The 11,357-nt window shown below is 44.6% G+C and overlaps 1 protein-coding gene across 5 annotated transcripts in view; it reads left to right on the top strand.

Annotated features, from left to right (window-relative positions):
- Positions 1-6,797: 6,797 nt before the first annotated feature.
- Positions 6,798-11,357, top strand: part of dgkg (diacylglycerol kinase, gamma) — a 159,913-nt gene continuing 155,353 nt past the window's right edge. For all 5 annotated transcript variants that reach the window (XM_086268002.1, XM_086268001.1, XM_086268004.1 and 2 more), the window contains exon 1: positions 6,798-7,181. The gene's annotated coding sequence lies outside the window, so the exon portion shown is untranslated. The remainder of the gene's footprint in view (positions 7,182-11,357) is intronic.

Here is an 11,357-nt window from a genome sequence, read left to right as displayed (position 1 = left end):
CATGGTGCTGGACGGGCGGCTCGGGCCCCCCAGCAGACGTGGCATGAGGCTGGTGCGGTTCTCCTGAACCCCCAGCTGACGAGGAAGGTTGCTGGACGGGCTCCTCGGGCCCTCCAGCTGACGAGGCGTGAGACTGGATGGGCTCCTCGGGCCCTCCAGCGGAGACAGGAGGCTGAACGGGCCCCTTGGACCCTCCAGCGGAGACAGGAGGCTGAACGGGCCCCTCGGACCCTCCAGCGGAGACAGGAGGCTGAACGGGCCCCTCGGACCCTCCAGCGGAGACGGGTGGCTGAACGGGCCCCTCGGGCCCTCCAGCTGACATGACGCGAAGCGGTGGCGTCGCCGCAGGGTGCCGGATAGGCACACCTGGGAGTCCAACAGCAGAGGCAGGATAAACTGTTATGAAGGCCCCTGGCTGGACTAGGAGCTGAGGAAACACAGGCTGCTGAGGCACAAACCCAGAGAGAGAGAGAGCAGGTAAAAAACAGTCTATAGGGCTTAACATCTTAACACAAGAAACCATGAAGTGGACAGTGGTAGGGACCACCAGTTCTGAGCCAGCAATCACTAGGTTCCCAAAGTCTGCATCAGTCCAAAGTGGCTCAGAGGTTACTAGCCCAGTCTGTGTAGTCCTAGGAGAGGTCAACATAAGCTGGTTGGACTCAACCGGTGGTAGTGTGCGACTCAGAGGAGCTGGTTCAACCATACGGAAAACAAGAATTGCCACTCGATCCACAAAAACAAGGCTTAGATCATCAGGAGCTAACTCCTGGAAAAACAGTAAACACACAGGTATGGACCTAACCAATGGCACCGTGGTAGCATGACTGTGGTGTGTTGGATGGATGTGTTTGTTGGAACCCGCACCCGCAGTGATCTGTGGCTTCAGAGTGATGACTATATTGAGTGGAGAGACAGATACAGGTAAAACGGTACGTAAACCATTAACTGAAGCGGGTGACACTTCAGGCTGAGAGTGAGTGGTTACACCATTGTTCGAGGCCAAAATCCTATCTAGTGATGAGTTCACAGAGGCAGGAGAAAATGGTGTCACATTAACCCTGATCTCAGCCTCCATCTCCTGAGTGGAGGTAATGGTGCTGGAGCAAAACAGTTCAAAATCACCCTGTTTATTACCTTCAGGAAGACAGAAGTCATGTTGTGACATTACAGAGTCCAGGTCACCATGATCTGCAGTTATGTTTGCCTCATGATGACTTAACATGGGTTCATGATCAGTGTTCACAGTTTTCCGTTTGTGAGAAACAAGTGTAGCTGGGCAAACCGGAGCACTAGTTATGCTTCCGTTACCTTCATTCAGAGACTGGTGGAGGAGCAGGGCCGGGTCAGGAGGGAAGACATTAGCCACCGGCAACTCAGACTTGGTTGGAACTGCAGACACGGAAAGGGACACAAAAGGAAACACCTCCCTCCCACTATCAACATGAGAAGCAGTGGAAGTCTTTCTCAGTCTATGTGTGGATTCTAAGGTCCCTGCAGGAGTGAGTGAATTAGTCGTGAATGACTGAGAAGAACTGTCTCTAGCCTGCGGCTTGGTGAACAGCTCATTGCTAGCCATATCACCGGCTAAGTCTGTAGCCACCTCACATGCCTTCTGCTCAGAGGTAACTTGGAGTGACTGGACAGTTTCACTCACCTCCGAGCGTCGGGCGATGCGATGGCGACGCGAACGCCGTTTCCTTTTGGCCGTGGGCCCCGTTAACGTGGAAGGTGGAGCCTCCTGTGGCGTCACAGAGGCTGAGGAGGCGAGTGTTGGTGGGGCGGCAGGCGGGAGCTCCAGGCAACTCCGGGGGCCCCCAAGGGCTAGGCGTGTCCCGCGGAAAATCTCACCGTAGTGAGGAGCGAGCCATGGCTCCTCCCGTAGCTCTTCCTCCAGTTGCGCGCATGCGGCGCGCTGCCGCTCCTCGAGGTCGGAATCCGCGCCCCCCACAGCCACCTCGTGTTGCTCAGTGGAGGGCAGAACGGGCCGTGGCGGTGCACGACAGCGGCGGGAACGCCGTTTCCTCTTAGGGGCGGCCGTGGGCTCAGCCTGGCCTTCCGTGGCGACCGGCTCCTCGCCCTCAGACCACATCCGTGCCAGGCAGGAAGCAGGAGACGAGTAGCCCGATCGCGGCGGCGAGGGTGGGTGGTCGATCTGTGGTGGGACAGCTGACGAGAGCTCCTCCTCGGTGATAAGCCAGGGCTTCCAACGGAGCTCGTCCTCCCGATATGCCCGTAACACCTGCTGCCGCTCCTCTTCACTGAATTCGCTGGCCTCTGGCATCTCCGTGCGCCACGTAGTGTAGACAGGCGGTGGCGAAGATGTAGAAGCCGATGAGAAGCGAACAGGCGGCGTAACGGTGGTGAGCCCCATGGTCCCAATCCTGACCGTTTCCGGTTCTTTCTGGGACAGCTGCCCCGGGCGGATGCCCACGGCGGATACAAGAAAGTCCCGGATGTGGGGGCGCAGCGCGCCGAATAGCCACGGGAGCCCGGACACCATCCGCTGAAGACGGACGGCTACGGTCTCCCGGTATTCGCCTCTAGGCAGCGTCGCCCATTCCTCACAGTGGTATTCCACCGTGTAGACCAAGTCTTCCTGGAGGTCCGCGGAGGGGTTGTGAGCTGCTGGGTCCAGTTCGTGGTCGCGTTCTTCTGTCATGGTCGCTGTGTGGCAGGCAGGATGAGGACCCAAAATGCAAACTCACGGACTCAGGGGATAAATTCAAAATGCAGCTTTATTGCTGACAGGTGACAAACGAAAGCAGTGATACCAAAGCAATACAAAACTAAACTACACTGGGAAATGCTAATTGTAACATATACCAGAAGACACGGGGAGAACCACACACAGCATGAGGGAGAATGCGACGCCGAACAGAGGGAGACACAGACAGAAATACACAGAGGGTTAACGAGGAAAGTGGGAACACACGGGGAACACAGCTGACACAGATAACCATAACGAGACAGGGCGGGGTGAACATAACACTGACGGGAGACGGGCAGAGTCAAACAGGAAGTACAGAGGTTCAGACAGGAGGAGAGAGAGCACGGGGAAAACACAGACATAACGGGCTGGGGAAACATGGAATAAAACATAAGGAGAGACGAGGGCTCACAGATACACAGAGGGGCACACAGGGGGTAAAAGCCACGAAGGGAAAACACTTAGGGAACAACACAACAGGGCAACTCAGGAAACATGGCCTAAATAGGGAACAAAATACAAACATACAAGAAAACTAAGAATACTGGGCCAACATGGCCCAGGACCATGACATTATCAGTGGATGTCAGACATTCTTTGGGAAGTGGTAGAAACTCAGAGCAAGTTTTGTTTTTCTGCCCTAACACAATCACATTCCTCTGAGCTACTTAAAACACTAAGGCAGCTGGAGAGCCAGTTTCCCTTTTAAGATTATGTTGTGGCCTGTAGATTATTTTGCTGGCCTTTTCACAGAGTTCCCATCAACAGGATTGCCCCCATCTATGGTTTCTGCATCTTTTTTCTACAGTCTCCCTACTGGCTTTTTTAAAGTCCAGCTCTTTTATCATATGAAGTTAAAAACAACCAACAGTTATCAAATAACTTGGTGTAACTTCCAGGCAACAGGAAGATGGAAATATGAGAAGGACTAGAGGGAGAGGAGACACAAAGAGGAAAAAATAGTGAATGCTTCTCTTCTTTCTCTGGGGACCAGCCTCTTTTAGCTCACATCTACAACGGCAGGAAACCATGCAGCATGGTGTGAGATGAGGCAACACACCAAATTGTGTGTGCGTGTGTGTGTGTGTGTGTGTGTGTGTGTGTGTGTGTGTGTGTGTGTGTGTGTGTGTGTGTGTGTAAAATACAATCAGTTAAGCGACGGGATATAAGGGGGAATAAATGGATAGACACAGCTGCCGTTATTCCTCCAAATACCAAGCAGTGGAACAACAGCCTGACACATTTACTGTGACACCTTTAGATTTATATGACAACCTGTGCAGGATGTTCACTGAGTACATGTGTGGGTGTATGATACACAGGAAGATCACATAATGGTCATGGTGAGAACTGTAGAAGAAAATATAAACAAGAGGCAGTTTTCGGGGAACTAGGTTTCCCTAGCATTTCCCATTTAAAGTAAATGTTGCTTTTCGAGGTTAATTTTAATCGACATTTTTGTGTTATTCCTTTGAAACTGTTTCCTAGTTTATCTCATTATATTCTGAATCATATAAAAATTTCTGAGACATACAGTGGGGCAAAAAAGTATTTAGTCAGCCACCGATTGTGCAAGTTCCCCCACCTAAAATGATGACAGAGGTCAGTAATTTGCACCAGAGGTACACTTCAACTGTGAGAGACAGAATGTGAAAAAAAAATCCATAAATCCACATGGTAGGATTTGTAAAGAATTTATTCGTAAATCAGGGTGGAAAATAAGTATTTGGTCAATAACAAAAATACAACTCAATACTTTGTAACATAACCTTTGTTGGCAATAACAGAGGTCAAACGTTTACTATAGGTCTTTACCAGGTTTGCACACACAGTAGCTGGTATTTTGGCCCATTCCTCCATGCAGATCTTCTCGAGAGCAGTGATGTTTTGGGGCTGTCGCCGAGCAACACGGACTTTCAACTCCCGCCACAGATTTTCTATGGGGTTGAGGTCTGGAGACTGGCTAGGCCACTCCAGGACTTTCAAATGCTTCTTACGGAGCCACTCCTTTGTTGCCCGGGCGGTGTGTTTTGGATCATTGTCATGTTGGAAGACCCAGCCTCGTTTCATCTTCAAAGTTCTCACTGATGGAAGGAGGTTTTGGCTCAAAATCTCACGATACATGGCCCCATTCATTCTGTCCTTAACACGGATCAGTCGTCCTGTCCCCTTGGCAGAAAAACAGCCCCATAGCATGATGTTTCCACCCCCATGCTTCACAGTAGGTATGGTGTTCTTGGGATGCAACTCAGTATTCTTCTTCCTCCAAACACGACGAGTTGAGTTTATACCAAAAAGTTCTACTTTGGTTTCATCTGACCACATGACATTCTCCCAATCCTCTGCTGTATCATTCATGTGCTCTCTGGCAAACTTCAGACAGGCCTGGACATGCACTGGCTTCAGCAGCGGAACACGTCTGGCACTGCGGGATTTGATTCCCTGCCGTTGTAGTGTGTTACTGATGGTGACCTTTGTTACTTTGGTCCCAGCTCTCTGCAGGTCATTCACCAGGTCCCCCCGTGTGGTTCTGGGATCTTTGCTCACAGTTCTCATGATCATTTTGACCCCACGGGATGAGATCTTGCGTGGAGCCCCAGATCGAGGGAGATTATCAGTGGTCTTGTATGTCTTCCATTTTCTGATGATTGCTCCCACAGTTGATTTTTTCACACCAAGCTGCTTGCCTATTGTAGATTCACTCTTCCCAGTCTGGTGCAGGTCTACAATACTTTTCCTGGTGTCCTTCCACAGCTCTTTGGTCTTGGCCATGGCGGAGTTTGGAGTCTGACTGTTTGAGGCTGTGGACAGGTGTCTTTTATACAGATGATGAGTTCAAACAGGTGCCATTCATACAGGTAACGAGTGGGGGACAGAAAAGCTTCTTACAGAAGACGTTACAGGTCTGTGAGAGCCAGAGATTTTCCTTGTTTGAGGTGACCAAATACTTATTTTCCACCCTAATTTACGAATAAATTCTTTACAAATCCTACCATGTGAATTCATGGATTTTTTTTTTTCACATTCTGTCTCTCACAGTTGAAGTGTACCTCTGGTGCAAATTACTGACCTCTGTCATCATTTTAAGTGGGGGAACTTGCACAATCGGTGGCTGACTAAATACTTTTTTGCCCCACTGTAAGTCATCATCAGTGATGACCCCAGCGCTGGCTCCAAACCTTGTTGTTAAATCCCTGTTGTTATGTTTTGGTAAAAGGCCAAGGAGTTATTTATTTAAAAAAAAAAATCTAAGAAAACAAAACAGTTTTCAGTGCAAATCAGAATGATAATTTAATTTGTCCCTGATTGTCAATACTCCACTGGCAGAGGTGGCCATGAGTTATTTATGGTGAGAATGTGATCAGACACAACTATCAGGTGTACATTGAATGTTTGAGCTAAATGCTTCCACATAGTCGTGTACTTGCATTCTGGGATGAGTAGCATAGAAGCACAGAGTACTGAAGATGTGCAATGGATACAAACTGTTATCCATTACAAACTGTTGCAATGTTGAATGTTCTTATTGGGATGGCTTGACAAATTTGATTTGCTTGGGGTTTTCTGTTTCTAAAGAAACCAAACCACGGGAAAAGCTAGGACTATACAAACTTATCAACCAATTTGGACTAGAATAAACCAACTGTAGGTGCCCTAAGATCTCCCAGAGTTAACCAAAGCCAATAGAGGTTCATAATTTAACTGTTTCCATTCTGGAAGCCTTACATCAGATTAAACACAAACAATTTAACTGGAACTATTTATTATTATAATAGAACCTGCCACCAATGAAGACGTATGACAATTTGAATAGATGTGACACTCTTGAGTCTATTTCCATTCTCTGAAACATAAATGTGATTGGGCATTCTGCCTTTTGTAGGAAATATTGTTTTAAAAAAAAAAAAGATTTATTGTTTTTGAAAATTCAAAAAGAATAAAACAGATATGACCGTAGTGAGGACAGTTGAATCAAAGGGGAAGAGAAGAAGCAAGCGCAGCTGTTGATCAGTGAGACAGAAAAGGAAGAGAAGAGAGCAAGAGAGGAAGCTGAACATGGGGAAGCAGAAACACACACACACACACACATTCGGGAAGAGAGGGAGAGAGAGAGGGAGAGAGAAAAAACAGCAGCGAGCGAGAGAGAGAGAGAGAAAAAAAGGCTTAATTAATTCAGGCTGGATGGGAGGGATGTTGCTTCTGTGCCTGCTGAGGCTCCAGTCAGTGCCTCTGCTGTCGTGCTGCATGTAGCCGAGTGTTTGTGTGAGCAGAGAAGACGACTCGGCGGCTGCTGCCTGCCTCTCTTTGCCTGCCTCATTGGGAACCAGACACCAGTCCAGTCTAGCCACGACTCCACATCCTTGAGCCTGCTGACTGACTGGCAGTCTTTTGGACTGGACTAGCTTGGTCTCTACTAAACGACTAAACAAGGATGTTACTTGGACTGTAGTGAGAGCAGCAATGGCCAGAGGTAGGACAGACTTTCTTGTGACTACTCCTCATGCTCCCGCTTCTCTCATGTCTGTCTGCTGCTGTTGCTTCCATTTTTCTGTTTCTGTGAGCACTCTCTTCTCTCTCGTTTCTATTTAACCTTTAACTACACTTAAATATTTATATCTCCCGTTTTGTTTCTTGAAAAATTTCTGTCTCTCTGGCTAATGATATTTTCCAACTTTTCTGGGGGTTTTTGTTTTGTTTTGGGTTTTTATTGTAAACAAAACTCTCATTTAGGTTTTGTGATAAAAGACTATCATTTTGCAGTTCAGGAGGTTTGTGACGTGTGTTTGGGTGGAGATGGATTAAAAACCAAAATGCCTCAGACTCATTGTTCCTTAAGAAACAGCTGGCTACAAAACAGTTCAGCAAAATATAGGATCAATAGTGTAGTCTGACCGGGCGGTATTAGGAAACAGAGTCAGACATCATGTTCCAGGTCAGGTTACTGTTCATTTTAAAAATGTCTTTACAGTAAAATATGCAGCAAGCCTAATACAGTGACCTTTGTGAAGGAGTTGCAAGGCAAGAGAAAAATCAAGTAAAAGCATTTCCCCAAACATCAGCTGTTTTGAACCAGGGTGTAAGTTTGAACTAAATGTGTGTGGTCTGTCTTCAGTTCTAATTCTGAGGCTATTATATTTGTATTTTTCATTAAAAAAACACCCATTTATGGGTATATGTTGCACATCTTCAAGTCACTCCCTTGTAATCCCAGGATGCCTCCTTGAGAGCGATGCTTTAGAACGAAGCGACCGACTCCTCGTGATTAATCTCAAATCGGCACGCCTAATTACATCTCATCAAGCAATCACCGAATGTGATGGTTATTTATTCCTTGACAGCATCCACTTGGATGCTGATAAACATTAAGGACTCTCTGCCCCAGCCTCGTCTACATGAACACGACGAGCGAGCTGAAAGGGCAGAGCCGAGCCAATTGGGAGGAGAGGATCAACAGAGAAAATGAGAGGAGCAGAAACACATGAGAAGAGGCTGAGTCCCTAGCAGGGAGTGTGAGGATAGAGGGTGAAGAGAAGAGGATCATTTAGCAGAGCCCTGAAATGCTGCTCAAGCAGCAGGAAAGCATAGAAGCACAAGTGCATGTGTACACCACAGTACATGGCCATGTTGCGGTGTAAGTCATGTTGAAAGAGGATGGCTGCTGGGTCAGTCAAGGTCTGAGAAAACAGTAGTGAAACCTACTGATGAGGAGCTGTCTGTCATCAGAGAGTAATTCACTATTAAGAGGTGAATAAGTGCCTATTTCTTTCATTTACACAGTGACCTGAAGAGGTGATCCCACACATTTTGAAACATCTGTTTCTTGATCGAAATACATATTTGTTCAGTCACATGAAAGCAACATTTAAGAAAAATTAGTGTAAATTCTTCTAATTATTTTACACAAGTCTTCACTACTTGAAGTTTTAGACCCAAACAGTGAGAGTAAAATGAGTCATCACTGGCGCTAAATGAATTAGTGGCTCAGCATCGCATTCTGTGTTGTTTGCTCAGTCATGATACACAGTTTTAAAAGCTTATAGACTCAAAGATGATGTTCTGTACATAGGTGACTGCTGAGGCCTTTAACTTATCATTTTAAGACAGAACTGAGTGAGCTGTGAGTCTGACTGAGCAAACAATGACACTGCAAGGTCATAGACTAGCAACTTTCAGTTGCAGAGAAGCCACATGGTAAAAAACAAAACAAAACCTTTTTTTCAATAATCTTCCCCATTGACTTATTTTTTAAAAAATATTCTTATATGTACAATATGTGCAATCAAGTCATAATGGCAGAACACAAGACTTACATTCTGATGTGACCTTTTAAGCTTGTTGCGAAAACTTGCAACAGTATCATTAATTTATAGCCAGTAAAATGTAACAACTGTCAGCACCTGTCATTCCCATACAATTAACCAATAATCAGGTTTCTTCAACAATTATTTTAAACGATGGTCATGTCACATTGCTGAACAGGAAAAATGGGTAGAATATTTCTACTCTTAAACGGCAATGAAAGGCAACAAAAGCCCACAGAACGAGCCTGTACAAATTGCATGCAATCCACCAGCCAACTTCAGCTCAAGACTTATTTCGGACTTTCATTTTAATCATCTGTTTTGTTTTTACTGGTTTCATTAAGGTTTGGAGAACAAAATGACTTCTTTTTTGTTGGAAAAAAGATTCCACTTTGGGTTGTAATAGACACTGTCAGGTAAACATCTGATTAGAAGTGTATCCACCATCTTTTTGCTCTGATTTTGATCTCCACCACTTCCTACGGGAAATATTTGTCCCTTCAGCTGCAAAATTCTCCACTACATATTTCCACTACTGATGAGTTTCACTCTGGGCCTGTAGCTGTTTGCTGCCACGCAAGTAGTAGTAGTATTGATTATAGCTACTTTAGCAAAAAATAACTAAATTACACATTTTTAAATGAGGCCATGTTGTAACATGACTAATGCAACTTTGAGTTTGTTTTTGATGTTCGTCACACCCTCTGCTCTCAAGCTGTTAAAAGCAGTTTTGTGATTATTGAAAGAGGACAGCTGTTTGTATTTTTATTTCTCTTTTAGTGAAGTAAAAATAATTTTATAACAGTGCTAGTTCTATCAGACAAGTGTCAGCAAAATACATGATCAACCCGAAATGTTTTAGGGTGACAAATAATAACCTGTAGTACAGCCTCTATTAAGACTAAAAAGATATCCTAATAAAGGGCTTTCAGCAGTGTCCAGGCAGACCTAGATTCTCCACAGAGCTAAAGCAGAGGTAACAGGCCTCCAGAAGCATTTCATCCTACTGAAGTCGCATTTATGAAGTCAGGCTTTATTAAATGGAGACTATATAATATATTTGCTGCATATGTGTGAAATCTTGCACAGTATTAATTAGACCCTTTTTCATGCAGTAGGTTTTTAACAGTGTATTGCTGACCAAAACTACAAGAGACTACAACCATTTCACTAAAACATCCTTGTATGGTTTTCTAGTGAAGAGGTTGGGTTGAGAAATGATGCAATACAAAGCATGAGGGGCCAAAACAAGGATTGGTCTAACGCTCCAGTGATCCAGAGGTAAATGTGTCCTGAGTATCCACAAGGCTGCATACCACTGTCTCTTCGCCAGTCATCTATATCACACATTTGTACAGTTAAAAGTAACTCAGGAGTGGATGTGCAAAACCTACAGTGTTTTGATATTGTAGTAAATCTACACCGACCATCCACCACATTACTGGAGAACTGCCTAGTAGTAGGATTAGAATTAGGACGTATTTAAGCCACAAATATGCTGCGTTTCAGAACCTATAAGATGTTTCTTTTGAAATCAAGTCTTTATAGATCTGTATTATGGCCTGTGAAGTTATTACAGTTTGGGTATGCCATGTGTGGTCTGCAGACCTGCAGCTCCAGTGTTCCCTGTGGCTCTTTGTGCCTGTCTCCAGTAATTCCCTGCGGCTTTGGCAAAAATATAGATGAATATGAACACATGAATATAAACGTGGAAATCATATGACATGTATATTATGACATATTCCAATTATACATGTATAGTAATGCATGATCTTAAGTTCAAAACAAAACAAAACAAAACTTTTAATGTTTAGAGTGCCCCATATAGTTTAAGAGCAACACCAGTTAAAATAGGACTGTACATTTTAATAGATTTGACTCCACACTTGCCCAAATTGTGTTAATTAAACAATTTTTATGACTTTTATTCTACAATTTCATAAATGTAACAACAACATATTATTATTGAAATAACAATGTAAAGTTAAAGTACAAAAAAAACTATAAATAGCCCCTTGCAGATGAGTCATAAGTGGTATAAGATTTTAATCATTTAGACTTTTTAATAGCGTTGATAGTCAAATTTATATTTAAGTTTAGAAAACAGACAGTCCCTCTACTCTGATTCTTTCTGTGAAAGAAGCAAATTAACTCGCTGAATCCTTTTGAATATCTCTATTTTAAGCAGAGCTGGAATTAGCTATATGCTGTAAACCCTCCTAATTTGTGGTGTATATCTTATCAGAAGGGAAGCAAAAGATGTATAACTAAATGCTTGACTTTAGTAGCCTAAATTTGCTAGTGAAATCGAATTATTTGCTGCTGTAAACAGATGTGCTCCTTGA

Source organism: Aulonocara sp. 'chitande type north' Nkhata Bay, linkage group LG16, assembly GCF_057382095.1.
Source record: "Aulonocara sp. 'chitande type north' Nkhata Bay isolate Kocher_YH1m ecotype deep benthic linkage group LG16, A_spYH_male_GT1.1, whole genome shotgun sequence".
Classification (NCBI taxonomy): domain Eukaryota; kingdom Metazoa; phylum Chordata; class Actinopteri; order Cichliformes; family Cichlidae; genus Aulonocara; species Aulonocara sp. 'chitande type north' Nkhata Bay.
This window is presented reverse-complemented; position numbering and strand designations above follow the sequence as displayed.